This window comes from Dermacentor andersoni, chromosome 9 (assembly GCF_023375885.2).
Source record: "Dermacentor andersoni chromosome 9, qqDerAnde1_hic_scaffold, whole genome shotgun sequence".
Lineage (NCBI taxonomy): Eukaryota > Metazoa > Arthropoda > Arachnida > Ixodida > Ixodidae > Dermacentor > Dermacentor andersoni.
The window spans coordinates 129,417,602-129,445,379 of NC_092822.1; the positions used below are offsets into that span (position 1 = coordinate 129,417,602).

The following is a 27,778-nucleotide window of genomic DNA, read 5'->3' on the forward strand; positions in this document are numbered from 1 at the left end:
TACCTCGAGACATATCCGACAGATATGTGCAGAGTCTGCCGGAGGGAAACCGCAGACTACACGCACATCTTGTGGTACTGCGTTAAATATCCAGAAGACGCAAAATCAAGAACACTCTCACCGCGGTTCGAGGCAGCCGCGAAGAGCTACGACCGAGACGATCAGCTCTGGGCCGTCCAGCAGGTCCTCGAGGCGCTCGAAAGGCACGGACCCAGCGAGCCGGCAATGGCGAGCGAAGACCCGTGGCGAGTAACGGCAACTTCGAGGATGACGTAGGCCCTCGTCGGGGCGCGCGAGCGCCCAACGGCAGGCATAAATAAAGTTGTCTGCAATCCAATGCAATGGCACATTTATTGCGTCCTCTGCAGCCCTTCATACATCGCTTATCTTTACTAACAATTGCTTTTGAAAAACTTCAGCAGTCATATTCCCTATATTTTTTGTCCTTAGGGCATCAGTAGTAACACTGAAAACATGCTCTATGTGGGCTTTGGGGAGCAAGGCAGTGTAGTAGCGTACGCACACCTTGCGCACAAGATTGGGATTAATCAGCATCTGGGTCCTCTGTGAAGCGCAGTGCTTTACTGTTGCTAGGGCTTGAAGACGCTCATGGTTCGGCCAATGAAAACATATAAAAATCGTCCGTAGGTGACATCCTGGCGTTAACGTCCCAAACGACCATCACTAAATTAAAATTACGGAGTTTAACATGCCAAAGCCACGATCTCATTATAAGGCACGCCGTAGTGGGGGACTCCGGTAATTTGGACCACATGGGCTTCGTTAACATGCGCCTAAATTTAAATACACGGGCGTCTTCGCATTTCGCCCCCATCGAGATGCGGCCGCAGTGGCCGGGATTCAATTCCGCGTCCTCGTTCTCAGCAGTCAAACACATAGCCACTGAGCAACCATGGCGGGTCAAGTAGCCGTCGCTGCCGACACATACCAGCACCAGTTTAATTCCCCGGCCAATATCTGGTGGATCATTAACTTAAGTAAACAAATACTGCGCTCGGGAGTTACCTCTGAACTACCTACTGCGTGGCACAATCTTGGATGTTCTGCAAAAGGGTAGAAGAAGAAGAAGAAGAAGAAGAAGAAGAAACTTTAGTAAAGAATAGTCCGGCAGTTCTTGATGTGGTGGCCTCAGGTGACGGCTCGAAGTTCTTGGACTCGAGCGGCATCTTCGGCTTGCCGGACGGCCCAGAGTTGGCCGTGTTTGTACTGTAAAATGGTCCTTGACTCTACCGTTAAGGGACATGGACACAGACTAGAAGCACTCGTCCTGTTTGCTTCTAGTCTGTGTCCGTGTCCATTCGCGCTACCATCCAAGATCTCGGATGTTCTACTGTAGTACCCGGTAAACTGAGGCCTCCAAAACTGCGGCAAATGCTACAGCTTGTCTCGCCAATAAAGTGACAAATTACATGTAAACACTTACTGAAAAAAATAATTGAATTACAAGGAGGGTTACAGAGCAAAAATTCATTCGTTAAATTTTCATATTACCAAACTGCTTAATAGATTACTGTCACGATGCGGCATAATTTGATTCGGCGAAGCACCGATCAACGGGTCCAAAAGGGACGTACTAATAGGAACCGAAGAGCAAGACAGTTATTACCGGCCACTCAGTAAAGCGGCCGAAATGGGTCGAAAGCAGGTTTATGGATTTTTGTCTTTTTCTTCGTCAGCGAGACCGTGAGGACCCGACAGCTTTTTGTAGGAGCCCCTGTGTATTCTCAGCCCCGCGCGTGCATTGAGAAGCTTACTATAAAGGGGGCGGGGTGCGAATACTAAGAAGTATGGTGCGTCTGTGCGATCATTGGGCCTATAACGTAAAAATATTCCAATGTGATTCTATTCCAATCTCCTGACGTCAAATTTGCGTAACCACCGACGCAAGCACCGGGCGGTCACCCGCAGGGTTGTCTGAACACACCAATAAAACGCTCTCCTCGTTCATAGGAGGTCGCTTTTGTTTGCTTCAAAAACGAATAACATTGCCTACAAGGAGCAGCTTGTCGTATCTAATTGGCTGACAAGAGGCGAGGAGAACGCTCAAGTAGAGAGGGATTTGATGGGGCAGAGCCAGTGCACAGAAAATCGATAACCTTATGAAGAGGGTGGGGCCGGGGTCTGCGATTGTTGGGCTTTCCCTTATTTAGCTTGCTGTGGCTAGTCGAAAATCGCGGCGGCATGCAACGGAAGCTTAAGAATGACGCTAAAATGGACATTCAGCAAAGAAGAGTTGGCAGAATGCGCTGGTAAACGTGCCGAAAGTGCTCGAAAACCTTACACGGCCACGCAAGAAGCTTTATTATGCGCAAATACACCCATGCTCTCCGGCAGGTGCGAGGAGCCAGTGCCTGAGCGATCGGCGGCAGCCATCTTTTATTCCTTTCGGAATGGGGCAGCCTGCAGCTATTCAGAAGAAAATTCAATTTTGTTCGGCATATTAATGCATCTTTAATGCGTACACATCAGTTTGACGTGGTGAGTTTTCCTGGTGTTGCGACGTCGCGTGACAGGCAGGTGAAGTGGGTGCAGTCCGAAAACATTTGACCAATAGCCGGAGGCTAATGGCGAAAAGGCGTCGAATCAGGAATAACTTTTTTCTATTCTCTGTCAAACCATGCATAATCAGTGTGTACACATCATATCAGATGAGGAGCTATAGCGGTTTTCGTGACGTCGCGTGAGAGACAGGTGAAGTGGGGGTGGTCGAAAAAAGTTTTTGACTAACTGTGGAGGGCTGACAGCAGAATTCGAATAGAAAAGTTTGGAAGAGTTTTACGTTATAGCACCCTATGTTTCCACCAAGTGCTGACAGTGTATGTGGTATCTCTGTGCTGTGCCTTGTCCACGAATTGCTGCCACTGTGTGTGTGCCGACAGCGCAGTATTTGCCAGCTGCCGTGGTTTCTCCCATGCTTATGAACGGACGATGGAGGCCCGGCACGGACTCAAGCGTGTGCGTGGGTGGTGCAATACGAGTGCTCGAACGCTATGAGCAGGAGGGAAGCACCCGTTCCTTCGCCCCTAATTTAAAGGGGTGTGGCCAAGGCCTTGGGAGGAACCAGTATACAATTGGGTGAACTTGATTGGATCGTCACCAATATCTGCCGTCCTCCCACACAGGGCACCAAAGAGAGGAGATGTTATTTAAGCGCAGGTTTTAATCCGAGCTTTGCAGTCTAGAGTCTGGAGTATAGAATCTGAGCCTACAGTCTGCTGAGAAACGTCAAGGAGCTAGGGGCATCCAGTATCGCCTGGTCCGCCTTGGTGCCTCTGAATTGCAAGTTAGCTGTTGGTGTAAGAGACGACAAACCAGCGTCTGCTACGAAGCTCACGCTAGTTCCCCTCAAGTTAGGTCAACCTGGTCGAGGGAAGACGTCAAACCTAGACTCCCGGGAAACCCGGCCCAGCAGTCACATCCACCGCCACGAGATCGGCTTGCCAGTGTTCTTTGGGAAAGCTCTGCCGTCGACTCCAAGCTTGATGGACTTGCTGCTGCTGACCAGCCATGCGTATGCAACCATTTGTGTTCTTTTGAACTCTGTTTAGTGGACAACCGTTAAGTGTATACTTGTGTAGCGTCAGTTTTTATATCCACTGTTAATTATTCGTTGCATTTCTTCTGTATTCATTATTGATCTACATTAAGTTCACATGTGTTAGTGCTCTTGTGTATTTTGTTTTTTTTCTAACATTGTGTCATTGTCAGCCAATAAATATTTTTTGTCTCTTTCTCCTTACTCTGACTCCTTCGCTGTGTTCTCTTGAGTACGGAACGACCAACCGGCTTGTATATCCCGTCGACGACTTCGCGCCAACGGTAAACAGGTAACAAGCCGTGACAATTACAATAATGAATTACATGTAATTTCTTATGTACAAGTCCGCTTATATGGGAATGAGAATTTAGGCTTGCTGGTGCAAAGTCCAAAACAAGAGATCACTGTTGCACTGTGTGCCCCGCTGCCTTAAACATTAGCCACTGATATAGAGAAACTTTAGTGCAGTTACGATCTGTGAAGAAAGTCAAGCCCACACTGAGCGGAGCGGTCAGCTGTCCCAAACAGTGCTGCACCATACGTTGCCATGTACACTCACTAGCTTTATTCAGCCAGCAAAGCATGTACCAGTCCTAGGAAACCCAGAGCTACTAAGTAAGCACAGTGCACAGTCTCTATAATTTAAAATTGAATTCGTGACTCGTGGCTCTTCCGCCATAAAATCTGTATGTGCAAACAAAATGTGCAAGCTTTTTAATACTGTATTTGGAAGGTTAGAAGGAAATTACATGTAGTAGGCGGCTTACCAGAGTTACCTCTCTATAACAAATTTACACGCTTGGGAACTACCCTTCTCGCTGTTTTGCATCGCTGCTGGCAATCTACTGATAAATTTGGGCAATCCTAGCAAAATAAACAATTGTTCCTCACACTTTGTGGTTTATACAATGTAAAAAAAATAAAAGAAAATTGAGCTTCATGCGAGCTCATAGAGCAGGCAGTTGGAAAAGAAAAATATGTAGTTATGTTTCCTAGCTTTATAAGAGAGCTTTCCGGTGTTTACGTCTGAGAAGAAAAAAAAAAAAAACTCTCTCACAGAATAGATTACTTGATCTTGCCTGTGGCTGTCTTCCTTCTGATGTGGGTTCGGCAATGATAGATACTACAGCTGACATGGGAGCCCAGAGACACTAGCCATTGAGTGATCATTTCTGACAATGAATTGTGCTCACACATGTACACCCTTCTAGAAATTCTAGGGAATAGGGAAATAGTGGTTGTTAACTGTCCCGGCCCTTATAGCTAGAAACATGAGCAAGACTGAGTACCGATGCCGATATAGTACAGATATTTTGTCTGCATGTACCATCATTGCACAATTAGTGGTCGAGAGTATCGCTACATACATCTTACTAACACCACCTAGAAGCCGATGGTTGTTCTAGGCGCTAGCACGAGCTCCGGCTTTTCAGACATCGTTTACCTTACACCAACCTGCTATATTCTGATATGTCAGCCCCTGCTTTTGTAGCCGTGTCACCACTGATTTTACCTGCGCAAATAAAATTTCACTTTAAAAACCAGAACCTTCTGCCGACTGCAACCGACAACACAACTGTACCTGCAACTTTACTGTGCCATAAAATAACTGGGCATCTTATAGTGCTTCTGATGAAGCTTGTACTGTCCAACGAATAGTGGTGACAATATTATGGAAGAAACTACATCGACGCTACTAAGTCCAAGCGCATGTGCATGAATAGTTTGCTGAAGAACATTTTGCGCGTACCTCTCATTTGTTTTCACTAAGATTTCGCAGCAATACTGCATCTGTTACTCCCCCTTATTGAGCTAAACGCACTTGGCGCCGTTATCTGCGCTGTTCACGCAGACTTTCTACAGGCAGCGAAAGCAGCACTCGTACCGGCAAGCTTCTCTAATAACGAGGTGTGCGTTAGACGGTGATAACATTTTTATGTGCTAATCAGGCAAAGTAAACATGCTTAGTAAATAAGCAACGATGCGAAACGGAATCAAATGAGAACTGAGGCCGTATTCTGAAGCGATCCACTTAGACGATACAATCGCCTCGCTGATAATTTGCCGTCAGGCACGCACTGATTGGCTTGTTGAGCGAAATTGGATGGCGTAGCTCACCCGATTTTGAGGCTCAGCTATTTCAACTTTGTAAGTCAGACAGGAAGCCGTCGTGACAGCTTTTATGCAGGAATCAGGTGGTGCTACGAGCAGCAGAAAACAAAAACCGCAATTATTTTTCGCATAAGTTTGCAGCATTTTAACACGCTGCCACTGAAATAGCGTCCATCGCTGGTGAAGCGTTCATTGCAAACTGTGCTTTGTCTAGCAGGGAATGACGCCAGAAATATAAAATACTCAGAAGAACGTCAGTTTGGCCTAGTTGTTGTTTACTGCATATAATACCGACCGCGAATAAACCATACCCGTCTTTATTTGCAGTTACCATGATATGCAGTAAAACACGCAGACTACGCGAGCTACGCTGCGTGAAAGTGACGAATTAAACTAGACGACGGGGCGACATGTGAAACTGAACAATCTATTTACTGCTCGTTTTTTAAGTACATAATCACCTAGATGTGACGTAGGCACATGATGTCAGCAGCATCACTCTGACTATTGGTACGGTTTCCAGGAAAATCGGCTATAATGGCTAGTCAAGCAGTTAAGACTACACCACTGTAGCAATTTCAAGCTAGTGCGCTGTCTTTTACTTATGCTGTCAAAGATCAACACTTCAGTTCATCTGACAGCGAACATTTTCCGTCATGTTAGCAACCACAGTCTTTGGTGAGGCCTTAGAAAAAAAAAGAAGTGTTAGAAAAAGCTGGAGGCGGAAGCAGTTCTTTTGATCAAGTGATTGAGGTATGAACTTTGCATGGCTTGTGTGTGCGGTTACTGGGTGAACACTGTACTTCCCATAGAGAAGTCACATCAAAATGACACAGTGGAATGGTTTTAAAGCATTGTTTCATGCTGAGTACTAAGTCTTAACATCGGTATTGCCAGAAAGCTTCCAATTCAACACGAACAACAACGGGCATAAATGCCAAATCAAGTGGCGAAAGTATGAAGCAAGACCTATAAAGCTGTGAAGTTCTTTGAGGCATATATGCACTTTGGAACTTGGCAACTTTGTGAACTTTCAACGTACAAAAAATGTAGTCATTGCTGTAGCATGGCTGAGTCACTGTGACGTCGCCGGCCATTTAGTTAAAAGCACGTGACCTGTTACGTCACCACTCTTTTCTATATCTACTTCGTTTCAACCACAATAACAGTCGTCCATCATCCGACTACCGGCCCGCTTACATGGTGGTAGCGGTGCCGACCCGAAATGGGGATGCAGCCAGCCATTTTGCCGTCAACGATTTTGCCGCCACCAAAGCACCTGGACACACCGGGCAACGCCTGGTTTGGATGGAAAACTTGGAAGAGTGGGTTCACGCTGATTCGCACTGCTACCCAGTGGACAAAACAAACAAAAGAAGTGCAAGCAGCCACGTTGCTAGTGATTATTGGCGAAGAGAGCAAGGACGGTAAACAACACCTTTACGCGGGAGGCAGAAGAGGACAAAAATAACCTAGACGTCTTAATTGCTAAGTTTAAAGAGTTCTACAAGCCGCAAGCGAACTTAACCTATCATGAATTTCGATTTGGGTCCAAAAACCAAAGGGAAGGCATACCTTTCAATGAGTGGCTGATGGCAGTACGAAAGTTGGCCACAAACTGTGTATTTTGGGTAATGGAAGAGCGGATGCAGCACAGTCGCATTATTCTGGGGATTCGATACAAGAGCCTGCAGCAGAAACTCATTGCGGAAAACCCTTCGTAGAAGGAAACTATAGATATTTGTCGCTCGCAAGAGCAAGGGAAAGAGCAGTTTCGTGAAATCGGGGAAGGCGCGGGGACAGCGCAAGACACGGCAGTTAACGCAGTCGCAGAGACAGGCGATGCCTGCGGCAGCTGCGGGTATTGCCCACACCGCGGCGAAAGAGGCCCCGCCAATTCTAGAACATGCAATAAGCCCGGACGGTTTAACCATTTCGCCCGAGCATTCAAATCGGCACCGCCTTCGTGAAGCTTTCCCCACAAGAAGAAAGAACTGCGGGAACTATGTGCGGACAACGATGACTTTTTTCTGCAAACATTAACGGTGAGCACGGTCAACACGGACCATTGGAGCCCGATGGTGGACATCGAAGGCTGACCAATGACATGCAAATTAGACTCGGGGGCGAACTGCTGCGTCATTTCAAGGAGGGACGTTGCAAACCTACCGGATCAACGCAGGGCAGGCTTGCCGGGTGGCGCTAAGGGCATCTAAGAGTGGCTGAACGCCTTGGATTTATCTGCCGGGTACAGCACATAGAGGTCGATCAACTTTACCCGCCAGCACAACCTTTTGCAGAGGTCTTTACAGGACTTGGTGAGCTCAAGGGCTACGAGTACGAAATAGCACTCAAGCACGGCGCCATGGGTGTCATCCTACTGGCTCAGAGAGCCCCCGTGGCCCTGGAGGACAACACTAGAGCGCACCTTCAGCGTATGGAGGATAAGTGCGTCATAACAAAGGTAACTGAGCATACAGACTGATCCAGCCACACAGTTACCGTTGTTAAAGGAGACAAAGTTCTAATTTGCCTGGATCCAACATAGCTCAATCAAGCCATACTCCGTGAGAACTATCCCACGCCAACGATAGAGGATGTCACTCCTAGGCTTGCTGGGGCACAATTCCTTTCCACGCTCGATGCAGCTTCAGGGCTTTGGCAAATTCACCTTAGCGAGTCGAGCTCCATTTTTTGCACAATGAGCACTCGGTATGGTCGCTATCGGTTTCTTCGCATGCCGTTTGGAATAGCTTCGGTCCTAGAAATTTTCTAAGCAGCAATGCACCATGTTTTCGAAGGCTTGTTCTGTGTGGCGGTTGTGATGGACGACGTATTAGTATGGGGCAGAACTAAAGACGAACATGGCTGCAGCTTAAAACTTATGCTGTCCCGTTGTCAGCAGCACAACCACGTACTTAACCCCAAGAATAGTGTGTTTCAGCAGCCGGATGTCCGGTATCTGGGACACATTCTCACTACAGAGGGCCTACGCCAGGATTCTGAGAGAGAACAAGACAAACCTGGAATGCCTGAACCGACGAACAAGTAAAACTGCAAGCATTTATTGGTAAGATGTATTTCATGGAGTCATTCATTTCCAAGATGTCAGTGGTAACTGCGCCGTTTTGAACACTGTTGCGCAAAGATAACGCATGGGTTTGAACGGAGGCGCCACAAAAGAGTTTTGACACCTTGCGTCAATCCTAAAGCACCCGTTTTGGCTTTCTTCAACCCTAAAAAGCCTTTCATTTTCACGGTCAACTCAAGTCAATTAGTAGTCGGCGTCGTTCTGATGCAAGACGGCCGCCCCATCGCTTTTTCGTCCCAGTCGCTCACAGAGGCGGAACAAAACTATGCACAAATCGAGAAGGAAATGCTGGCGATAGTGCATTGTCGCACGAAGTTTCATGACTACGTTTTTGGTCAGGCAAAAGTGATTGTAGAGACCGAGCACAGGCATTTGGTACAGATACTTAACAAGCCGCTGCATCAATGGCCCCTCCGCTTGCAGCCTATGAGGCTGAGCTTGCAGCGCTATCTGATCAAACTGGTGTATAAGCCAGGCAAAGAACTTTTTCTTACGGATGGTTTGTCGCGTTTTCCGAACAAAGTGAGCATGCGCGAGGAATCTGAGCAGTTTCAAGTCAATGGGCTGGAATTTATTTCAGCCTTGGGACCTTGTCTAAAAAGTTTTCTCGCAGCAAGAAACAAAGATACCGTTCTCTCCAAGTTGCGGAAATATGCGCTGGCCAGTTGGCCTGACAATAAGCACGAGATTCCAGAAGCCATCTGCCCCTACTGGTCTTATCAGGAGGAGATACACGCACAAGACGGTCTTCTGTTTCGCAGCAAGCAACAAGGTGATCGTACCAAGTGAAAGCCGAAATATTTGCTCTTTTGCACGTCGCACTTCCCAGAACCGATAAGATGAAGGCGCGGGCACGAAGCGTCATGTTCTGGCCCTGCATGGCAAGCGACATGGAGCAATTTGCCGAAACTGCATAATGTGCCAAAAGCATCAGCCACGAAACGTAAAGGTTCCCCTTTTGAGCAATGAGGCTCGAAACTTGCCCTGGGAAGCTGTAGGAATTGACCTATTCTTTTACGGGGGCTGACAGTTTGCCATTATTGTCGACTTCTATTCCTTCTTTTCTGAAATAAAGAAATTTTGCCATACCGCTGCTAAGCAGCAGAAGTCTTGGTGCGCTGAGATTTTTTTGGTTCATGGATTACCGCTCAAACGTTGCAGCGATGACGGGCCGCCACTCAACGACACGGAATTCAAAGACTTTTATAAGGGCTCGGCATTACCCACCTAATGTCAAGCCCATATCATTTATGCTCAAATGGTATGACGGCGAGGGCCACGTAAGAAGTAATAAAACTACTAAAGAAGTTATCTCTTGAACGCTGAGCAAAGCGAGAACAAGGTGAAAGAAGGAGCCAACGTTTCGAGCAATCTGCTCGAAATGTTGGCTCCTGCTTTCACCTCGTTCTCGTTTTGCTCATCGTCTTGAATTTCCATCTCCTGCCTTCCCCGTGTTTTCCGTGGATCTGTTAGATCGCGTGACTTACACATGGCTCTGCTTGAATGGCGTAATACTTCGCGAGATGCTGTTTTGAAGTCCCCTGTGCAGAAATTGATGGGAAGGCAGACAAGGACCCTGCTGCCCGTACCTGCAAGCAACCTGGTGCCGGAGATTCTGCCCAACCGAGCCGTCCATAACCATCTCCAGGAAATCCGAAAATGACAGAGGATCTACTACAATCACCACTCCAGGAACCTCCCTCCCCTGTCACCTTGCCAGAGAGTGACCGAATACGATACCCACGAAAAGTACTGGACATCTACGGTCTCTCTGAGGCCTGCTTTTCACGCCGCGATCCGTGGTGGCGAAGACTCAAGAGGGCCAGGAAACTAGACGCACTCGCGAGCATCTGCGCGACGCACCTACACATGCCGAAGAGTGTCCTCGTGCCGGGTACGAGCGACTAGACAACACCCAGCCCGCTCAAGAGCTACGCAGAAGCACAGGGCCATGCCGGGAGCCCTGCCGCTACCCACAACCAGAAAGGCAATTGTAATTATTTGCTTCCCTCAGAAAGGGAAGATGTAGCATGTATGAGTTACTCTGACGCTGCCGGCCATTTCGTTAAAAGCACATGATTTGTTGCGCCACCATTCTTTTCTACATCTACTTCGTTTCAACCGCAATAAAGGTCGTTCATCACCTGACTACGGGCCGCTTACATGGTGAGAGTGGTGCCTACCGGAAATGGGCACGCGGCCAGCCATTTTGCTGTCAACAATTTTGCCGCCACCAAACCACCTCGACCCATCGAGCAACACCTGGCAAAACTGAGAAGAGTGATTTCACGCTATTTTCCACTGCTACCCAGTTCACAAAACAAGCAAAAGAAGTGCAAGCAGCCAAGTTGCTGGTGATTATTTGTGAACAGGCAAGGACATTTACGCAGCACCTCTACGTTTGAGGCAGAAGAGGACAAAAATAACGTAGACGTCTTAATTGCTAAGTTTGAAGAGTTCTACAAGCAGAAAACGAACTTGACCTATTATGAATTTCGATTTGGGCCCAGAAACCAAACGGAAGTTGCTAACAGAATTGCCAACAGCTTGTCAAGAATGATCAGTTGATTGGTACAAAAGTGAAATTTTATCACACATGTTTACAGGCGTTCCTACAACTCCCTTAATTTTCATATGCTCGATATTCAATGTATTGTGATTAGATTGTCAATGACAGCTCTATCAAGTCATTTGAATGTACACCTAGGCAAGAGAGACTTTCCTCGGCGACCGCACGGTCGAGTTCCACTGCCACTCGGGCGTCGTTGTGACAGAAGCGACATTAGGCATTGTGCTTCTCGTGACACTGCCATTCCGCTGGCTGCATCGCTCCTCGGAAATCCCGCTGAAAGGTCGGTTCCTTCGCTTCTTTTTGCCGTTTTCGCTATTCAGGCACTGCTTAAAGGCCTCGTGCCTTCGCTAGGCACGACAGCTGGGCGAGAGAGCCCTTTATTTAGATTTTTTCGCCCTTCGTAGCGGCTAGCGGATCGGGCCCTTCGGATCATGGCTCATACCCACTAGCAGGGTATGGCTGATACGAAGGTGCCTGCCGCGGGCGTACCGCCTGGCAACGGCAGTAATGCATCCTCTACAGGAGACTCGACGCGATCGGATGGTTCTGTCTTTGATGTTGACGGCGATCACTTAATCGCAGATATCCAAATCAGCTCGCAGGAAGCAGGTGCTCCTGCGGCAGTGGGGCGCGGTCCTGCAGCTGGATCTGATGGGTCACTCGGCGCGGCGGCGCCTGGTTCGGAGCGTGGCTCCGTCGATGCTGCGCTCACTGCTGCCTACCACCGCGCGCTGGGCTTCCAGCAGGAAATTACAGACGTCCTGTTCGACAGTAATTGCAAGGTGACCAACTGCCACAGGTCGCAAATCCTGGGGCTGCTGAGGCAGCTGATGCAGGAATGTGCTGATTTGAGAGCGGTGGCGGCGCGGCAGTGTGGCCGCGCTGATGAGCTCGGCGACCTGTTGGGACGTATGCGCGGTGCCGGCCCGGTGCTGCGCCAGGAGGCAGCCTCCTTGGTACCTCCGGGGTTGACTTATGCGGCCGTTGCTCGGACCGGGGTGCCGCCTAGTACCATGACGCCAGCTGCCGGTGCTTCAGGCCTCGTCCATGCGGGGCTGGCGCCTGCTCAGGCGATCGCTTCTGCACTGGCTCCTTCGCAGGCTCCGGCGCCCAAACGTGAGCATGCTCACATAATGTTTTTAACCCCGCTGGTTCCATCGCCTACTGCTGCGCAGGACGTATTCCGTCTCCTTAAGAGCAACATTGACCCTATCCAGGCGAAGTTAACTGATTTAACGCTCCGTCGAACACCTCGCGGTGTCACGGTTTTATCAGACGACCTCGATACCATGCAACGTCTACAACAGGCTATCGAAAGTAACATCACAACCAAGATAGCTATGTCTGTTCGCCTGATAAATCGTCGTAAACCTCAGGTCAAATTTACGGGGGTCGACCCTGACATTCCGGCTCATGCGCTCATTGATCAGATCAACCTGCGCAACACAGAACTGAAGCTTGACCCTTCGTCATGTGAGGTGCGCGTCTCGTTCCGGGAGCGTTCGGGAAATTTCTCCCATGTAATTGCAGTCGATCCTCCGACGTTTCGGACGCCTATGAGCCGCGGGCGTGTCGCTGTGGGGTGGACCTCAGCGACCGTGGTGGAAGACCTCCACGTGCCTACGTGCACTTTTTGCTCCACTTATGGTCACCCCCGGCGCCCGTGTCCCATACGTTCACAGCCTGAGCGCGCGGTGTGCACGCGCTGCGCGGGGCCGCACCTCGGCGAGCGGTGCACCGTTCGCTTGGGGGATGCGGCCGTCTGCTGCAGCGAGTGCAAGCGTGGAGGCAGACCGAGCGCTCACCCTACAGGCTCTCAGGCCTGCCCGCTTCTTCAGGACAGGATAGGCCGTTTGAGGGCTCGTACCGACTATGGCTGAGCGCGCTATATCCATCTTTGCGTCACTGCTTGGCGGTCCCCTGTCGCTCGCACTCGCCTACGGCGTTTGCTGCTGTGCGCCCTCTTCGAGCGTGCGGCCTTCGGCGTCGCGGGCTGGCGTGGGATCGCCATGTGGCTTTCGACTACCTTCTTCGTTTTTTGTTTTGCTTTTCATTCTCCATATTCACTGTTTTTTGGGAGCCTCTTTATCTTATCCTTTATTCCTGTTCTCCATGTGTCCGCTTGCGCGGGTATTATTGCGGAGATGGGCGGGGACCTGTTGTGTGTTTGGCGTCTGCCTCTGAATTGTGCCATTGGGAAACCATGTCCTGGAGTCTTTGGCGTGCGCAGGCCTCTGGTTGCACGCACGCTTTGCGGTTTGCACTTACCGTATCTCAGACCTTGCTTCCGTCAGGCTACACTGGGGCTCTTGCTCCGCAATACTTTTATTGAACATGGCTGATTTGCAGCCATTCAAATTCATCCAAGCTAACCTTGCCAGCAGCTGCGACGCCAACAAGTTATTAATTCACCGCATGCTCGAGCATGACATCACGTTTGCTTTGATCTCGGACCCTCACACGCACGGCAACAGAGTAACCAATGTGTCCCACACTCTCTACACTTTTCATGCCAACGACCATCCCCGTGTGGTCCTGCTGGCACGCGATTCGCGACTCCAGTTCTTCCCAATCTACGTATCACAACTGGTTGTGGCTATACACTGCGAGGGTGTGGGAGTTTCTTTTATTGTCGTTGCTGTATATGCGCCGCCTCATCGTCCCCTTGAGCCCGTACTAGATGAACTAAACCAAATATTCGTGAAATATCAATCCTATAGTTTTGTCTTAGGTGGCGATTTCAATGCGAAGCACGCGTTATGGGGACCAGTCGCAGGAGATGAGCGTGGCGCGCAACTTGCTCAATTTGCGTGCGCCAACCACCTGCACATTCTAAATCTTCCCGGCACACTCCCGACTTTTGAGACGCCCTATGCCCGTTCCTGGATAGACGTGACCTTGGCGTCTGTCTCGCTGGTGGGCGGTGGGTACAGCTGGTCCGTCTTGGACACGGACACACTATCCGACCACCGCTACATTGAGTTCACGTTCACCGCTGCCGCGTGTGCGCCTGAGAAGCGCCTCACTAACTACGCTCGGGCGCAGATCTTGGAGCTTCTTAGCCGCGAGTCTTGGTTCCATCGCATATGTGGCTACCGCTTTTCGTCAGCTTGGGCGCTCGATGCCGCGATTGAGCGTTTTTATAGCACATACACCACCTTATGCCAGCGGTATGCGCGCAGGCCACGGCCACATAGTGGGGGTGCCAAGACGTGGTGGACGCCTCAGTTGACTGCCGAACGGTCGCGGGTGCGCGCGATGCGCAGGAGATATCAGCGCGTACGTGACCCCGCCTTGCGCGAGGTGTTTCGTTCACAGTACGCACAGGCGTTCGCGGCGTATAAGCGCAGCCTTCGTTCCGCAAGGGCTGCCGCCGATCGCGCCCTGTGCTCGGACATCACATCGCGCACCCTCTTCGGCCGGCCTTTCCAGTCGGCGTTTGCGAAGCTCCGCCCTACAACTTGCATTCCCCCGCTTGAGACCTCAGACGGCGCCCTTACCACCTCGGTCCAAGCGTCAGCTACCCTTTTACTCAGTACGCATGTTGCTGTTGATGATTTAGCAGCGGACAGCGCATACCATAGCCGCATTCGCGCGATCACGGGATCTCCTTATCCCGAGGTGCCCAACGATCACCCTTTTACACTCCCAGAGATTGAGCACTCCCTTCTTCTAGGCAACATGCGCGCGGCGCCGGGGCTAGATGGGCTGACGGGCATGTTTGTCCACAATCTCTTTCGGATACATCCTTCCTTCTTTTTCCACATCTTCAACGCCGCTCTTCGACTGGGGCACTTTCCCTCTCACTGGAACAAAGGCCGAATTATTTTTATTCTTAAGCCTGGCCGCCCCGCCCGTCTTCCGTCATCCTATCGTCCACTCGTAATGAATTCATTATTCGGTAAAGTACTGGAACGTCTTCTTTATTCTCGCCTTTATTATTTTCTTCATTCTTGCAACCTCATTCACGAAAACCAGTTTGGCTTCACTCATGCCCGAAGTGCCCCGCTGGCCCTATACGCCCTCAAGCACCGACTTAGTACCCTAAAGGCCGCCAAGACGCCTGCAGTACTGATTTCCTTGGATTTTACAGGCGCCTTTGACAGTGTATGGCATGATGGCGTATTGTTTTTTCTTCGTAAGCACCGTTGCCCAACGAACCTATATCGCCTCCTCCAGTCCTTTCTTACGGATCGGACGGTCGTACTCCGCTGTAAGACTGGGGACATAACGGCTCGCCCTTCCATCGGCAGTCCACAGGGTTCGCCACTAAGCCCTCTACTCTGGAACTTAATAATTCATTCACTACTCAGTCTCCCGTTACCACAGGGCGTCCACATACAGGCTTACGCTGATGATACAGTTGTATTGCTCTCTGGCTCGTCGCGCTTGCAATTGCAGGCTTTAGCGGAATCTGTCTTAACCTTGATTTGCGATTGGGCCCGGCAAAACAAGGTCAAAATTAGCGAGTCAAAATCTTTCTTTGTCTTCTTCAACAACGGGCACATTGGTACATCAAAGCGCCGTCCGTCTATCCGATTGGATGGCGCTTTTCTAAAACATCAGGACCACATTAAACTCCTCGGCGTGGTCTTTGATAACAAACTAAACTTTCACGCCCACGTTGATTTTCTTAAGACAAAAGCCGAGATATTGGTTACTCGATTACTAACTTTTGTTCGCATGCATTTTATGCTGCGCCCTGTACTTTTACACCGTTTATATAGACAGGTTCTGCTGCCTGCGATTGCATACGCGTCCCCTGTATGGTGGCCGCCTTTCCCGACAACACATCTGCAAACGCGTGTCCTATCGGTGCAACGCTCGTTGTTAATTGCATTAACCGGCGCCTACCATACCACCAGGACCTCCGCCCTACAGATATTAGCCCGCTGTCCGCCTCTTACAATTGACCTAGAACGCCTTAACGCGGAGTTCTCTTTATTCACGCGCCGCCAGGTCACGCATTATGGGTGTGTCACGTTTCACCCTAGCGAGGTCGACTCTTCGTTTACTCGTTGGACCCACCATCCGCGCGACGTTTGCCGTTTCATGTTCACGCGGCTCTCCCCCGCAGGAGCTGCTCGCATCGCCACCCGCTCTGCTTTCTACGTCTATACTGATGGCGCGTACACGAGTATTTCGGCGGGGGCGGCATTTGTTGTATTTAACCCGACCGGTCGCTTGTCAGCCGTCCGTAAATTCAGAGTCATCAACGCAACATGTGCGTATAGCGTTGAGGCTGTCGCCTTAGCCGAGGCGCTAGCGTACATAGTCTCATTACCAACCTGCGCTCCAGTCCATCTTTATACCGACTGCCTCTCCTTATTGTCCGCCCTAGCGCATCTTCGAGACACCAACACTTGCATATGGGCATGCAAACAGACCCTCACCTTGCTCGATCGTCAGGGCCGGCGGACATACCTGCACCATGTCCCTGGACACAGGGGCGTCGTAGGCAACGAGTTGGCAGATACCGCTGCAACGTCAGTGGCTCGCACGGGACTCCTCCGCGTTGCGGCGGCGTCCATTAATACGGTGCGCGCGCGCTTTCGCCGCATCGCGTGGTCCCAATGGAATTCCTACTGGCACCGCGAGGGTACTGACACTCCACTATACCCCTGGGTTCCGGATATAGCCGATATACCTCGTTGGTTTCCACCAAATAAACTTCTGAGCCATTTATTTACTGGCCATGGTCATTTCGTCTCGTACCTATATCGATTCAATCTCCACGCTTCCAACGTGTGTACGTGTGGCGCTGTGTGCGCCGACGTATCCCATTACTTTACCTCCTGCCCGAACACTGCGCACATCGTTCGGGCATTGTGCGACGACGCTCACGTGGACTCGTTGACTCCAGCCACTTATGCTGGCTTATTACTCTCTCGACGCTCACGAGCTTTACTTCTGCGTCTCGCGCGCCTAGCAGTTCTTTCGGTTTCCCCTTCCTCTCCTCCTCCTCCTCGTACTCCTGACGGTTCATAACTCCACTACTTCATTTCTTCACTCTATTTCTTCTTTTCAATCATGTTGCTTTTGCATGTTTGCTTCTGCCAAATGCACTCCTTAAGCCTACTATTGGCGGGGCTTCCCCGTGCCAGCTGGCTCTAGCTACATGCGTCATCATTCTTTTTGTATACTTTTATTTCAACATTTCGTGGCACCGCCTTGTCCTTTCCCTGCCTACATAATCATCTCTGGTTCCTTGTATGCCCTTTCCCCTGTCTCACTCTCTATCATTAGCCACATGTGCAGAATATGGCATCAGCTCCACCTGCCTGGCCTTCATTCCTGGACGTCTGGGCTGTTCGTCCCCTGCTGTCCTCACCAACATACCTGAACCCCAGGCGACGGCCTTTGCATTTCTGGGTGCCTGATGTTCCTGTTCTGCCATCTGCGAGACCTACTGCTCCTGCCCCATCGTGTGGCCATCTTGCTGACTCCAGATGCACACCTGTTTGACTCCGGCCTCCCCGAGTACCAACCGCTACTACCTGCAGCATCACCGCCATGCCACATCGACAACTGGGCCAACTGGGCAGTCGACATGCTGAAGCTTATTCGCTGTATTCAATAAATCTCGCCCGTGCTGCGCATGGCAGCCGGAGCGGTGGGTGGGTGGTTGGGGGGGTTTGTTGGATTCTCATCAGGAGCACAATTTCCAACATGCGCCTGACTACTTCTCTTCTTCATCGTACTAAATATTTTCTTCTAAATATCTACAGGCTTGCCTCCGTATTATTCTTTTAATAATTGGCTTTTCTATAAATTTCCTTTGGGAAGGCATAGCCTTCCCCTATTCATTTATTTTGATTGCCTTACGCCTGCCATACCTAGTTGGTGGTGCGGGCTTCCCACTTTATTTTTCTTTCTTTTTCTTTATGGGGACAAGCAAAGCCATGGTACTGCAACCGAAAAATAGAAAGCACAGGCAATAGCAATGGCAAGCTCTTACATGAACAAAAACAAAACAAGAAAAGATGGGTGTGGTGGCAAAACATTAAAAAAAAACATGAAGAAAACATTATGGACACATGATCATGTATGCCAAACAAGATGTTGTACTTTCTTTAACTGCTTGCACAGTCCTTGACACTTTACAGTCACGTACAACATATTACGCGATCCGCAAGCACGTGCTGAACTGCATTCTTGGGCCCTTTAACGAAAGAAGCGCCTTCTTCAAGAGATGGCATTGCGCATGCGCAGCCTTTTATGCTGGTTTGCCTGCCCTTAGGCCCATTTCTTGCCAGCCTGCTATTGGAATTGCGGTGATTCCAGAAGATTACGCTGGGAGGGTCTGTTTCGGCAGATTGGGGTGTGCAACAATGCACTGCCCACCCTGGTGCCCGAGCACAACACCGCTCCTCCTAGCGTAATCTCCTGCAATCAGCGCAATACCAACGGCAAGACGGCATGCTGGCAAGAAATGGGCCTAATGGCAGGCAAACCAGCATGAAAGGCTGCGCATGCGCAATGCCATGTCACTAAAGAAGGCGCTTGTTTCTTTAAAGGTCGCAAGAATGCAGTTCGGCACGTGCTCGCAGATTCCAGATTATTTTGTCCGCTATTGTACAGGGTGTGCCAAAAAATGCTCCACAAGTTGCTGACTCAATCCCTTTGCCGTTGTTCTATCTAGCCTTCTGAGCAACAACAGCAAGCTGTTTCATAAAAGCAGTTGGATTAGCGGTGCTCGCTTGCATTGAATCGCGTGTAGTGTCCTGTGGTTGGGGAACTGTGCCGGGTATCTCGAGATGCAGTGTAAAAAAATTAGGGGGTTTTACGTGCCAAAACCACTTTCTGATTTTGAAGCCCGCAATAGTGGAGGACTCCGGAAATTTCGACCACCTGGGATTCTTTAACGTGCACCTAAATCTAAGTACACGGGTGTTTTCGCATTTCGCCCCCATCGAAATGCGGCCGCCTTGGGCGGGATTCGATCCCGCGACCTTTTGCTGAGCAGCCTAACACCATAGCCAGCGAGCTACCACGGCGGGAGATGCAATGTACCATTAAATCTGATGGAGGACAAACTCCAATACACATGACTCGTTGAATGTTCCAGCGAAGTCGCTCGTTGACGTATGCCTTACAGAACGTACCACGCAATTGATGTCATGCAGAAAAAGTGATTACATGAAGCTCGTTTACAACCGACAAAGGATAGAACCCGCGATAATATTGGAGAAAGTTTGCAAACAGAAAGGCGCGTTGCGCAGAATGAAAACGCTTAACAATTATTAGCCGGTGTAGCGAATGTCACTGGTAATAGATAAACAAGTGCGCTTTGTTAATAATAACTACATGGAACCAGCATTGTTATCACTTTACTGGGGTTGGTTGTTGCAGATTGTTTGACCTACGACTACCAGAATGATTTCGCGTTTGTTATTTACGACTATTGTCCATCAATAAAGATGTCCTGCAATAGAAATCTTGCTCGACCGAACCAAAGACAGCAGGACATTACCCTGCGACGTATTCTCAAGGGTTGATTACTTGTACTTTAATGCATGACCTAGATCTTCTTTTGCACCTTCTTGCTCAGTAATGGTATTTAGAACCAAAATGAAGCCGGAAAGATTTGATTCTGTTCACTTTCACACGGAATAAGACCAATGGGACCCATTGGGACAAAACAAAATTTTGCGTACTGCCCTACTTGCGGTCACAATGCGCGGGTAGTGTTTGCCTGACACATTTCCTCTGTGTAACTTAGCGCAAGCATGCGTGCCCACACGAGAACACCACAGTTCTGTATTGCAATGGTATTGTATATTTTCCATTATTTCGGAATTAATAATAGCTTCGCAAGAAGTCGCACATCTGGTATCTCTAATAATAAACACTCGGTGCAACAAAAGATAACAACTTAATAGGAAAAAAAAGGACACATAAAATACGGTCGCAAAGGAACAAAACCTGGGCATTAGAACGCTGTACTGACGGGTGCGTGAAGTTTAGCCGCAAGTGTAGTATTACCCGCCGTGGTTTCTTCGTGGCTATGGAGTTGGGCTGCTAAGCACGAGGTCGCTGGCTCGAATCCTGGCCATGGCAGCCGCCTTTCGATGCGGGTGAAATGCGAAAACACCGGTGTACTTAGATTTAGGTGCATGTTAAAGAACCTCAGGTGGTCCGGAGTACCCCACTACTGCGTGCATAATAATGGGAAAGTGGTTTTGGCACGTAAAGACCCATAAAAGAAGTGTAGTATTGGTGAGTGTTATTCGGTGGATGTACGCAGATGGGAGCTTAGAATTCATGTAACCAGATTTACTGTTAACTGCCTTTTTTGTCCCGGCAAAAAATACTTATTTTTAGCGGCTAATACAAGATATACAAGACACATCGTGATATAGTCACAAACATTTTGAAACGGCGTTTTGGTCATTGCACAGGTACACTAGATATCACTTGCTGTTAGCCTAAATGGTGACGAACAACACGTCTTTAAATAACACTCGGCTAATGCAAGCGTAATAATTTGACGGTTACTACGATATGTTAATCTTGAATTAGAGCGACTACTTGGGGCTATGTCGTGTGACAATACAGCAGCACAAGTAGGGAGCTGGGCACAATGAGGAAAAAGGACAGGACAGGAAGCCTAATTTGAATGATATAACCATGACATACCTAAATGAAGTTACCTATCGCGCACATTCAACAAAAACACCAAACAGGCCTCTGTATGTCTAAACGCACAGCAGAAGCATAACTTTAAAAATGCACAAGGATGACAGTCGCAATCACCGTTCGACGTAGCTCTGCTCAAGCGCATTTATCAGATTATGATTGTTACTACATGGAGGAAGACACAAGCAAAGAAGTGAACCTGTTTTATCATTTTTATGATGAAATTGATTTTCACGTGTTCAGAAAATTGAAGGCCATGAGAGACCTATATTATGGAAGACAATCGTATACTAGAAAACCAATAAGACTGTTTCAGGAATTTAAATTTAGCCATTGTAGTCTAAAAATATCTGTAACAAAAGTTATGTGCAATAGTACAGCACACAGGGCACTGAAATCTGAGGATGTGGCATGCATGATGCAGTACAGAGTAGCGGCTTTCATAACCTACTGCTGTTAATAGTTTCCTGTTGTCTTCGACTTGACCAGTTTTATAAATGAAACTGAAAGCTTTAACGTAACATTTTTCTGAGCGCAGCATCTGCCGCTTTCTTCCTTGATTCCTCGCGTGCCCATTGGTTCTGTCACAAGTGAATTGCAAATAAGCTAATATGGTGAGAAAAGTTGCAGTTTGAATAGTTGAAACACTTATGGAAATATGTCTAAATTTATGAACAGTATCTTATTGACATACCCCAATAATATAGAGTATACAGACACATCACATCTACCTAAAATACACATTTACATGTCCCATTATCATTACCACCGTATTACAAAATATTCTCCCCAGTCTAATTGTCCGCGTTTGGAGCTGAATAAAGGCCAGTGCAAGAAAATGGCCTCACTTAAGTTCGCAAGAGCTAGTTGGACGCGGTTGGCGCAGGACAGGGATAACTGGAGATTGCAGGGAGAGGCCTTGAATAAAGGGAAAATTAGACATCCACCCGTTCGTAGCAATTGCTACAAAGGAAACCCATACGGGTTCCTCGAAAGAAAAGCCTCAAAGTTGAAGAAAAATTCGTCCTGGTCCCTACTACGTCAGGGAGAGGCCTTTTTCCTGTAGTGGGCACAAAATAGGCTGATTATGATGGTTATGAAATATTCTCAATAAGCTTTGTGCAAAAGGAACCATACATACAATGTGTCGAAGGTTTCCTTATGCTTGTCCCTTTACTGACCTTCTCTCCTTTTGCTACCAATGTATCTACAGCTGGTCAACCACCGGATATTGTTTCTCTGATCGATCTTAGAGCCAAGCAGCAGTTATTCCTTATGAAATATATTTAATTCCATCCCACGCCTACCTCCACTGAACAATACTTCCTCAAAAGAAGCATATTGTAGGAACAATGTAACTGGTTGTCATTACTCGCATCCCACATTTTTGGGACAGCGGCGCAACACCTACCGACAGCTTTGAACCACATTTGATAACTGAAGAAAAAGAGGTAGCTACTAAAGCCCGAAATGGGTGCTTAACTTACAAGTGTGATGCACATGACGAGGTCTACGATAGCGTCGACGCAAACGCAATGTGCTTCATCGCAGTAGACAGATGTTCTGAGAGTGTAGGCGACGGCTGATGCTAGAGTGAGTACCTGCAAATATTAGGATATAAAATTACGATTAAAAAATGATTTTTAGCATCGTGAAATGAAAGCAATGCTTCTATTAAAATTCACTAAGCAATGGAAGCTAAATAAAAAAAAAATAGTCTCCACATTGTCCACCATTATATCGCATCTTAAAGCAAGACCAGTGAATATCCGATCGGGAAAACCTCAATAGGTTTATGATAACATGCTCGACAATCTCGCACTCGCCACCGGCGACATGTGCAGCCCCGTTGGCCTGTGAATCTTGATAACACATAAATTTGTTTAACGTATGTACGAATGTAGAACCTTATGACCACGTACCATTCACTGTAGCTCATGTAGTGTACCTCCGTGCCGAGTACACCGCTAGTACATTAATGACGACTATTTTAGTGACCTTGTGAGCACGCCATCACATCGCTAGCTGCACTTGTGGGCTCCTAATGATGTGACATGTACGAAAAATAGAGATTGCATTTGTTGAGGCTAATCGAGCACTTTGCTTTGTACTGTTTTTAATAAATATATAAACCAACAAAAGCGATGCGTGTTCGGTACTTTATAAAGAGCTACATAGCCGCCATGTCGCCCCTTCTCTTGTGTCTGTAAACAACTACATAAGTAAAACATCCTTTGCTAGTTTGGGAAACCAGTTTATCTCAATATCAGGGCATTATTTTCGTTAGGAACAACAGAATCTCGGCGTATTGCGAATCCTCCTTATAATACGCCGATACGTAACCTCTAATTAACGTAACATAATTTGCAATACCCGAATCTTTACAACTTTACCGTGTTCTGTAAGTACGAATGCCCTTTAAAATATAAAAATGGCATGTCTTTCTGACCGTGCCATCTAAATGTAGTGAATTAGAGCACGTTTTAAAGAACAAGGACACATATTTTGTTTCCTTTGAAAGGGGAAATGATGATCTTAATAGCCCAAGGAACTACATTCAAGGACTCTTAAACTAGATGAATGCGAGTAGTTTAAGTTTGAATACCACACTGCGTTAAATTCACATTTAAAAAATTCATTCACCTGAATTTATGCATGCCATTGCATAGAAACGTGAAGAATATGTACTATAAATTTGTTTTTGGCAATATTTCATTCACAATGAAGATACATATAGTTCTTTTGCGTGTTAATAAAATAAATAGCGGTATTCTTACAAACAAATCGTCACTTCAGCGTTCTCATTAATAACATCCAACGTTAATATTGCCACGCGCTTGGGCCATTTTCTCGCAGAAAACGACGAGGACGCGCAGGCTCACGAGCTCGCGCTTTGGTCTTTCGTTGGTGCTGCGCTGCCCCTTTGGCGACTACAAATTTAGCGGCCTCTTTTAGAAGTCTCCTGTCTATTGAACGTGGCATTTTTCTGGCGGAGATGTGGGGTATTCTCGACCTATGCATCAGACTCCTCTCAGCAGCAGGAACGCTAGACTGACAGTACACCACACCAGCCGGAGAAACCAGGGATCGGCTCCTAAGTTGAGCCTTTACCTGGGAGAAGAAGGCTCAAACTGGGCTTTACCTGGGAGAAGAAGGCTCAAACTGAGCTTTACCTGGGAGAAGAACGAGCGCTTTTTCACTACCTGAGGGCAACACACTTGAGTGCCCTACTATATATAGACGTCTGACACCTAAGTTCTCTCTCTCTCTCTCTTGCACTCCCCATTCCCCTCCCTACGTGTAGGGTAGCAAACTGGACTCAGTCTGGTTAACCTCCCTGCCTTTCCTTCTTCCCTTCTCTCTCTCTCTGGGAGAAGAAAGATAATGTCGGCAGGTATGGATGCTACATCCGGTACTACCACGACTAACCCAGCGACGGCTGCTACCGTACCTCCTAATTACGGGCTGCAAAAATTGCGCGCGCTAAGTCCATGTGATTGCGAACTTCTTGCATATGTAGAGAAATGGCTGGCGGACTTCGAGCGCGTGACGGCGTTCAATGAATGGCACGACGAAGCGAAGCGCGGAAACGTCTACTTCTGCCTTTTGGACGGTGCTCGCACGCGCTTCCAGAATGGCGAAGACGTACTGACACCATGGCGTGCGTTTTGTCGTAGCCTATTGGACACTTACGCCAGCTCTGATCACCGGCAACAAGCAGGTAGGACCCTCCAGTTTGACCTTCAGAAACCTAATGATATTGTGGTTATGTACATGGACGATATGGTACCATGCCGGAAGACAAGAAGCTGCGTCACTTGATGCGAAGCGTGAAAAAGCAGCTTTTTGGTTGACTGGTTCGTATTCTGTCGAAAACGCTTACGGAGTTTCTCACTGGAGCCATCGTACTAGAGAAGGTCTTGTGCCAGCGCTCGCACCAGTACGCTCGGCGAGTGAATATTTCCTCTGCTACCAGTGGCCTAAGAGCTTGCACGACTGAGCTCGAGTCGCTTTGCGAGATTATTCGAATGCGACGAGCTGTGACAGCTGTATTAGGTGCAGAAATCTTCAGCCAACTTCATAGCTAGCGTCGTGCATGACGGAGTGCAACGTGCGCTCGGCGCACCACGTTACGAAGCACCACTTGAGGCCGCTCTAACCCTACAGGCATTCACAACTTAAAGTGAAGCTCGACGCACAACTTACGCTGGCCTTGTAAGAGGCACCATCCCGACGCCGGCGACACCTCCTACCGTGAGCAAATACCAGCGTGCGACATACGCTGACGCATTCGGGCATCCTATCAGTGCACCAGCGCCACTACTTTCCGTCACCCCGTATGTCATGCTTCGGTCAGCGCAGGCGGTTCTTTATTTCGGAGAGGCTCGACCAGCCGTGCGTAAAACGAACATTTGCGCATGCCCGATCGACGAACGCTCCATTACCACTGTGGTGAGCCGGGTCATGTCTACCAAAAGTGCCAGTGCCACCACCTTGGACTCCGGTGTTTCCTATAAATTCACCTCGACCTGCTGAAACAAAGGCTCTCCCTAAAGGCACAGCTTCTGAGGTTGCACAGTTTTTCGTACGGAACACCGTACAACGTCATGGCGCCCCAACCTGTGTCAGCACAGACCTAGGGGTGGCGTTTACGGCAAGTCTGCGCGAACTTTTTTTAACTGAGTTAAACCACGCACCGAAAGACGAATGCCTACCCAGATAGCCACAATCATCCAATAGATTTGCCGGATTGATCCAAACATCCAGCAAAGATAGGAATGTCCTGAGGGCATCCTTTAAAATGCCCATATATCCGAGGGACGTACATGGCATCAAAGTTTTGGATGTTCATTGAACATCCATTTAGTTTTTTCATACGGCAGACAAAATATTGAATGTCCATGGAATGTCTGTAAAAACAGTACTTCAGACGTACATTCCACAAAGCTTTAGATGTCCATGGAACGTCCATAAAGTTTGTACTTTAGACGTGCATTGTAGGCCCCCGATAGCTTTCGCATTGTCTCCGTGAACTTCTATGATTTTGACGTGGACGATGCTGCGCAGTTGGAGCCCATAGTTTGGTGCGACGATCGGGCGGTATCATCAGTGAACATGTAATGGATGTCCATAGACGTCCCATTTTTTTCTGACATTAGAAAAGTAATTGAAAAAACATGGTACAGTATGTTTGGGAAAGAAATGATATATATATATATATATATATATATATATATATATATATATATATATATATATATATATATATATATATATATATAATAGAAAGAACTGCATGCAAATTATACCAAGGCACTCTACTTTTGTTGAGCACCACCAAACTTTTTTAAACAGTGGCAAACCTCCCGTGTGGAAGTGATTGCGTGGCCTCTGACACTTGACACTCCATCTTGGAGGCCACGTGCGTCGAAAGCAAGGAGCCGCAAGGACGCCACAAATTTTGAACTAAATGAAGAATGGTGTTTAAAGACGTCAGAAAAGTTCAATGATTCAAAGAGATTTTATGCAGCATTATTGTCCAATTATGAATTATTCTAACGGTCGCGTGCCTGTCATACGCCACCATAAGCACAGCCATTGCAATGACGCAGCAAGCAAGCACATGCGGGCATGTGGGAGCTTGTGTTCCAGTTCTGGCGCTGAGCAGGTGTTCTGTGGCTGAGCCGTGCTGCTCTATGCTGTGCTCCCTGAAGGGCTGCAGAATATAGCAAGATAGAGCCAACCTTTCCGTTCTCACAACGAATCACTTTTAGGTTGCGGTGCCTGATGCTGTGACACTTCATTTCTTATTCTGGCCATGTCAGCAGTGGTGTCCGGTCGTCAGCACGCACATGGTTTTCAAGGTATGTCGGTGGTTTATTTTTGTACTTGCTTCTTTTTTATGCCGGTAATAAGGGCTTAGCATGGGCCGCAGGGGCTGATGCACAACACAAACGCCCAGTGGTTTCGGCAGTACCGTTCAAGGCATGTCGGTGGTGTTTCTTCTCGGAAGAGTAATAAACTGAGTCAATTGGTGCATAGCTAAAACTAGATTGAACAGCTGAACTGCAACCCGAAAAAAATGGCGACAGACAAGCGACGTTCTTGTCTGTCTCCCTTTGTCCCGTGTTTCAGTTCAGCCTTCTCATACTCGTCTTGTTCTTTCTTGTACTGTGCTTCTCGCGGTCTGCATCTTTTGTGCACAACGGCACAATGTTTTTCGTGGCTCTGGCACATGTTTTCGATTGTAGTGCTCGATATGGTGAGGTAGTCACCATTCATGCATTGCTTTTGTTCTGTCTGCCGATGCAGGTCTTTTGTAAAAAGCGCTGCCTGCGCTAGGTGATATTTTGCGTGCTTTGTTGCTCCTCTGTACGTTTACATAGCTCCTGTGTATAGCGTGGTCTATTGCGCACTTATCATTTTTAGGCACAAGCCATGTAGTGTCACGTGTTCTTGAACAGTCAATCTTTTTCCCATTATTTAAAGCTTCACTGTGCTCTACTGCTTGCAAGGAGAAATTTTATTCAGTGGTACTGTTTAACCAGATGTCTCAGATCTGCTTCCATGATAAAGGAGATGCTATAGCTGCAGATTTCTACTCTGGGATTTCAACCTAGTCACTGAATTTAGAGAAGGTGGAGTCCGGTTACTTTAAGCATCTTAAACTAATTTGTATCTCTTACCCTCCCAATTAAAGATATGCCTTAAATGGAAGCCCATGCTTGAGTTGGTCAAGTTAAAGCCTGATGCGAACGCGCCGAAGGAAAGGCAATGAGTGTCTTGGGCACTTTCACGCATGTCG

General features: G+C 48.1%; 1 long non-coding RNA gene across 1 annotated transcript in view; it reads right to left on the minus strand.

Moving 5' to 3' along the window:
• The window catches only part of LOC140213262 (uncharacterized), a 75,107-nt gene extending 52,538 nt beyond the window's left edge, over positions 1-22,569 (minus strand). The window contains exon 1 of the long non-coding RNA XR_011890223.1: positions 22,461-22,569. This is a non-coding gene — a long non-coding RNA (uncharacterized lncRNA). The remainder of the gene's footprint in view (positions 1-22,460) is intronic.
• Positions 22,570-27,778: the final 5,209 nt, after the last annotated feature.